The 6,665-nt window shown below is 46.6% G+C and overlaps 1 protein-coding gene across 2 annotated transcripts in view; it reads left to right on the forward strand.

The window, feature by feature from the left end:
* Positions 1–4,293: 4,293 nt before the first annotated feature.
* LOC100948281 (zinc finger protein 267-like) overlaps positions 4,294–6,665 on the forward strand; it is a 33,360-nt gene continuing 30,988 nt past the window's right edge. Inside the window, exons 1-2 of one of the 2 annotated variants that reach the window (XM_023508992.1) lie at positions 4,301–4,392; positions 4,713–5,278. The gene's annotated coding sequence lies outside the window, so the exon portion shown is untranslated. Of the gene's footprint in view, positions 4,393–4,712; positions 5,279–6,665 lie in introns of both variants that reach the window. The other variant, XM_012813809.2, reaches the window with a different exon arrangement.

Below are 6,665 nucleotides of genomic sequence, written 5' to 3' on the forward strand. Positions count from 1 at the left end.
CCCCCCACCCCACCTGCATGTGGTTTTCAGCCTTAAAAGCAGCCTGTAACAGCCTCCCGGGGTCCTTCCCCCTTGCGGCTGAGGGACCCTGACGCGTCAGCAATAAACCTGCCTCTTGCCTTTTTGCATTGACTGGTGGCCAGTGAGTGGTCTTTGGGGTGCGACCCTCGGGGAGGTCTAACACAAGCATGGTATCCATTCCTCTATTATTCATGAATGGATATAAACCTCTATAGAAGATTGAACAGGAATGCCTCAGGCAGTGTTAGATTCCAGCACAAAAAGTAAGTCCTGATTAAAAAGGGACTCATAGGCTGGGCACAGTGGCTCATGTCTGTAATCCTAGCACTCTAGGAGGCTGATGGGTGAATTGCCTGAGCTCAAAGTTTCAAGACTACCCTGAGGAAAAAGCGAGACCCCTGTCTCTACTAAAAGTAGAAAAACTGAGGCAAGAAGATCACTTGAGCCCAAGAGTTGGAGGTTGTTGTGAGCTATGATGCTATGGCACTCTACCTAGGGCAACAGGATGACAGCCTGAGACTGCATATCAGGAAAAAAAAAGAAAAAGGGACTGATAGATGGTGGTGTCCCAGGTACCTGTAGTCCCCTCTACTTGGGAGGGTGAGGCGAGAGGATGGCTTGAACCCAATAGTTTGAGGTTGCTGTTGAGTTATGACACCAAGGCATTATTCCAAGGGCGATAAAGTGAAATGCTGTCTCAAAAAAAAAAAAAAAAGTGTATGATGCAATGGTGCCTCTCAAAGCTATTAATAAAGAAGTATAATTGTCTTACCACAACAAATAAGTAAGCAAGGTGATGGATGTCTTAATCAGTTCAATGTAAGCATTTCAACATTATATATCAAATCACTATACTGAACTCCATAAATACATTAATGTACACAGTTATGCTTTAATAAAAAATAAAAAATCTTTTAAACAGTGATAAGAAGCATTTCTTGGCTTCAAAAATAGAGCACTTACAGACTAGATCCTTAAAATCTTCTTTAGAGTAATGTCAGGCCAAAACTAAAATTCAATTTCAGAGTTTAGACAGTAAAATTACCTAAAACTTATGCAAGTACTTGAAACTTCAAATTCTCTGCAACTCCACCTTTACCAGGTCACATGGCAGCCCATTACAGACATTTCTGTTCTGTTTCTTCCCTTATCTCGCTGTAACCTAGGTTTGGTGGAATTTTTTTTTTTTTTTGAGGCAGGGTCTCACTTTATTGCCCTTAGTAGAGTGCTGTGGCGTCACAGCTCACAGCAACCTCCAACTCCTAGGCTTAGGGGATTCTTCTGCCTCAGCCTCCCAAGTAGCTGGGACTACAGGCACCCGCCACAATGCCTGGCTATAGAATAGTATTAATACATTTCCCCTTCTCTGCCAACCTGGAATTTCACATTTGAATTTCAGATAAGGGGAGTGACACAAATAAACCAATCAAAAGTTATAGGGTGAATAATGGTTTCAGATGAGAAAGTTTTAAAAATCCAGAGAGGGGTTGATATCAGATCCTCTGGGGTCTCATATTATATCGCCTCTACCCATTTTTATGTTCAGCTTGGGCAAACAGCTGTGGGTGAGCTTAGAATCTCCTAGCACTGACAGTGCACATGAGAATATGCATGCATTATGTACATTCTGCCCCAGGACATTTTCCAGAGCTATAAGAATCTGCTAGATCCATAGACAAGTGCAATACAGGGCAACTCTCATACAAAGGAGGCTAGGAATAGATGATGATCCAGCCTTCCATCCATCAGATGAACCATTCTAGGAGGCACTGATTTTTCTGTAGAGGCTCTGAGTGACTGTTAGGCCCACAGCAATAATCCAGATAATGAATGACCCTTATATGATCTTTTAATCCTTCTCTATTTCATTCTCCTCAACCTCTCCTGTAATCCTCTTCAAAATAAACTACCTTTAGTCAATTCCTTGTCTCAGCCTCTGCTTTCAAGTGAACCTGATCTGTGTTACTCAGGTAAGTGGGAAAACAATATTCTGAAGTCCATTCTTCCTCTTAGTAACTTAGGAGAAGTATAGTTATTCCCTCTCACCTTTTCATTTGGTTAAGTGGAGTGAATATTTATTTCCATTTTTTATTTCCTTCATGCTTAATATGCTGTCACCACATTGTTCTGTTTCTCAGACAAACCAGCCTATTCCAGTCTTAAGGTGTGTGTGTGTAGTTGTTCCTTCTGCCTAGAATGCTTTCCTTCTATGGCTTTGTGTGACTATAACCTCTTTTAATTCAAGTCTTAATTCAACTGTCACTTTGATACCGGAATTTCGCTCTTTAGTAGATCCTTAGTCACAGGGATTTGAAGAATGAATCCAGGGACCACAGATCAATGATAAAGAAAGGATTTTTACTAGAAGTTAGTAAAGAATACAGGAGAATTAAAAAGCACCAGAGCTTCTGGAAGGGAGAAAGAACTGAAGAACTCAGGGAGTCCCCACATAGGCTTTTTTATCTAGGGGTTTTAAGTCTAGGGGATTACACATGCTGGCAGTTGGTAGATGGAAAAACATCTTTTCAAAGTTAAGGAGTGCAGTAACAAATGAATGAATGTAGTTTTTTCTTCACTAAGGTGAGGTTATCAGGGCCTTTACAGTCTTTGTCCCTGAGGAGAGATTAGGGTGTGTGCTCCTACCCAAGGTGGAACCACCAAAAAACCATCACAGGTTGCTTTGTTCATGATCTTATCAGTGCCCAGAGGGTATGTCCTGAAAAAGGCAGTCTGCTTGTGCCTGGAAATGGAGGTCTGACCTGTGAACTCACCTGGCCTAGGGAATGGGGGGGCGGGGGCGGGGAGGGCTCCTGTCTAGCCCTAAGTGGTGGAATCTTGTATCAACCTCCTGAGGAAGAGTATTTTGATCACCAAAAGTAGCCACCATACACAATCTCCCATTACCCTAACATATCACTTTCATTTATTTTCACAGCAGGTATGAATTTATCTGGTTAATTTATTCACTTGCTAATTTTTTAAAAGCTAGTCAAATGAATACATGTTTATTGGTTATTTTTCAGTTAGAACCTAGGATCTGAAGAGACCCCCTGAATATGGCCCTTCCCTGTTTCCCCTCTTGAACATGACCCCTCCCCTGCTACCTCATCCCACCAACAGACCCTTCCCCCATTTCCCTCAACAGACTCTTCCCCCAACAGACTCTTCCCCTGTTTCCCCAACAGACCCTCACCAACGACCCTTCTCCAACAGCATTGCCAGCAGCATTCCACCCCCTCCCCCTTTCTGGCAGTTTATTCTGGGATATAAAAGCAGCCTGTAACAGCCTTCGGGGTCCCTCTCCGTTCTTCCGAGTGGCTGAGGCACCCTGGCACGCCAGAAATAAACTCCTCTTGCGTTTTGCATCCACTGAGTTTGGTGACTGTTTCTTGGGGGTAGCTCTATAACCCAACTGGACCCCGCTTTGGGTCCAACAGATCCAAGTAAAGGTAGGTACTCAATATGCATTTGCTTTTTTTTTTTTTTTTTTTGAGACAGAGCCTCAAGCTATACCCCTGGGTAGAGGGTTGTGGCATCACAGCTCACAGCAACCTCTAACTCCCGGGCTCAAGTGAGTCTCCTGCCTCAGCCTCCCAAGTAGCTGGGACCACAGGCACCCACCACAACGCCTGGTTATTTCTTGGTTGGAGCGGTCATTGTTGTTTTGACGGGCCCAGGCTAGATTTGAACCCGCCACCTTAGGGTATGTGACTGGTGCCTTAGCCACTTGAGCCACAGGAGCCAAGCCTGCATTTGCTTATTAATACATCTCCTTTTGCCTATAAAGGATTGATGCATTTTTTTTTGGACTTCTGCTTAAAATAAATGTGGATTTAAAAAAGAAAAAAAAGGGCTCTGTGCCCATAGTACAGAGGTTAATATACCAAGGTGGACAGGCTAGAAACCGCCCTGGGCCAGCTAAACAACAGTGATAACCGCAACAAAACATAGCTGGGCGTTGTGGCCGGTGCTTGTAGTCTGAGGTTGAGGCAAGAGAATAGCTTAAGTCCAGAAGTTTGAGGTTGCTGTGAGCTGTGACGTCACCACACCCTACCAAGGGCGACACAGTCAGAGTCTCAAAAAAGGACTGAGTGAGTGGGGTGCAGAGCTTTAAAAGCCTTCTTCAGCCACTTCTTTCATCAGGCCTCCTGTCACTCAAAGCATGAGGGGGCGGGACCTGGAGTACTATCCAATCGAGGCCGCTGGGGTGGGGCTTGTCTGCCCTCGCCCGAACCCGGAAGGACAGGGTAGCTTCCGGTATGTGGGTGGGTCTTTTTCCCTGAAGTCCGCGGATAGCTTCTGAGGACTGTTTTCACTGTTGCTGCTCCTTCGCCGAGAGGTCTAGGTGGTTCTGCCGCAGCTGACCAGCAGGTACTGGAATATTGGTCAGGAAGATGTTGGGAAGCCTGAAATCAGGAAATGGCCGGTTGCGGCTGCGTGACCGGAGATGGGTGGGGAAGGAGCGGGTTGGAAACCTACAGAGGCGGCTGTTGCGGACCTGGGCCTGCCCTTGGCCCTCGTTCTACGCTAGCCAGTGGCGAAGGTCAGCCTTTGGTCCCCTCTTCCCTCTCAGTGTGACTGGGTTGGCATGTGGGACCGGGCAGCCTGCCCTGTCTCTGCAGGGTGACTTTGGCTGCAACCCGGAGCCCTGTCTGTACATCCCTGAGCTGGAAACCTGTCGTCTCCCTCAGGTTGTGCGGGGAGGATCTCGACTTGGTGTGCGAGTTGGTGCGTGGTCCGTGGGGTCTCCGGTCCCTCTTTTCTCCTGTTAAAAGCTAACCGCAGATATCATGAAGACATTACAGCATTTATTTGGGCAAGTAGCAGTTAGTGAATCAGAGCCATACTTTGTTATTTGTGGGTCTCCCAGAAGGGCTTGAAAAGGCTTTTAGAAGGTGAGAGAACCAGACAAACCCCATTTTAGGCAGCTCTCACCATCTTGAGAAATAAATTTCGGTTTCCCGGCCAGGTATTTCCCCATAATCGTATGATTCCTACCACCCAATCAGAACACACCTTGTAAACAGACCACTGGGTCACTAGTGCCCAATCCTGTGCAGCCCCATACTCAGATCTTCCCCCAAACCCCACCTACGGCCCGGTCCCAGAGCTCCCGGCTTCTGGCCAGGATCCTTGCAGCGGAGCCGAAGCCCCCGGGAGTCCAAGCTGGAGCTTGCGGCAATAAAGGCCCTTCTGCTTTTGCATTGGACTGGCTCCTGGTGGTCTTGGGGAACTACGGGATCTGGACACAACAAAGGCACGTGAGAAAGTCAATTATTATTTGGAATATTAAGGTGGCTATTTTCTGGTTATGTAACCAGAGTTTAATGGTTTTTATGGTTGGTTAGACCTAGATTTTGCTTCTAAGGTAGTCATTTCCAGAAAAATACATTTGTGTTTGATACTGGTATTGTTATACCCAGATCGCGAAATCCCCCAAAACCACGGGGGAGCTGAGTATGATGCAAAAACAAAGAGTCTTTATTTAAGCTGGAGCTCGGGCTCTCCGGGACCTGACACAGCAGCTAGGTCTGGGCTGAGAGCGCCCCTCGCTATTGTCTGTTTTCTTTAAAAGGGGGTGCATATTATGGTGTTGTGCCTGGATTTTTCCCGATCCCCCCATTAGTCCGAGACACACGCCAAGGAAGAGCCCCATCCTTGCCTCTGAACAAGGTTTTATAGGGTACAGAAAGCAAGAGGGGTGGGGTTGGGTACAGTACATTTTGATTGGTTGCTAGGGAGTTTGGCAGATTACAGGTTGTATTTGAGCAGGTGATTGGTCCGGGATTTCCCGCCAGGGGCAGGGACGCACGGGGCGGAGAAGTCCCGGGGAGTTGCCGAGGCGGGGGTGTTGTACTGAGTCACCCACTCGACAAGACACAAGATGGCGGAGTGTCATCTGGGACCTAAGATATCACCAGGGGTGACATCCAGGACCTCTCAATGGGATGAAATAAAATGCAGGAGAACATTGTTACTAGACGTCGCAGGGGTTGGTTTCATTGACTGGGTTGGGGGGGGGGGGTTTAGCTGAATTCGAGGAATTTCCTGGGACCGGGAGCTTTCTGTGGGTGGGAACTTTTTACAGGCTACTCAGTGGCAGGTTTTTACAAAATGGAGTCGCTTTTTGTCCTCTGAGTATCATTAGGTAGGAACCCAGGGCACTAGTGTTAGTTCAGTCTGATTGTCTTGTTATATGAACACTCCACTTCGATCATTCCAATTTGTGGAGCGTTGACATCTTAGCTATACTACATGTTGTTCTACTTGAACATTAGATGTATCCGTTTATTCAGTTCTTTGATTTCTTTAATCAAAAATTGGTAAAAATCAGTGTTGGCCAGGAGTGGTGGCTCACGCCTTTAATCCTTAGCATTCTTGGGTCTAGGAGGTGGAAGGCTGGTGGATTGCTGGGGCTCAGGAGTTCAAGGCGAGCCTGAGTCAGAGTGAGACCCCGTCTCTACTAAAAAGTAAAGAAAGTAGCTGGATGTTGTGACAGATACTTATAGTCTCAGCTACTTGGGAGGCTCAGGCAAGAGGATTGCTCACACCCAAGATTCTGAGTTTGCTGTAAGCTATAACAACACAGCACTGTACCCAAGGGTGACTGTGAGACTCTGTCACAACACCCCCCGCCTCCCCCC

The sequence above is a fragment of the Otolemur garnettii genome, unplaced genomic scaffold (genome assembly GCF_000181295.1).
Source record: "Otolemur garnettii isolate 467f Iridium unplaced genomic scaffold, OtoGar3 scaffold00304, whole genome shotgun sequence".
NCBI classification, from domain to species: domain Eukaryota; kingdom Metazoa; phylum Chordata; class Mammalia; order Primates; family Galagidae; genus Otolemur; species Otolemur garnettii.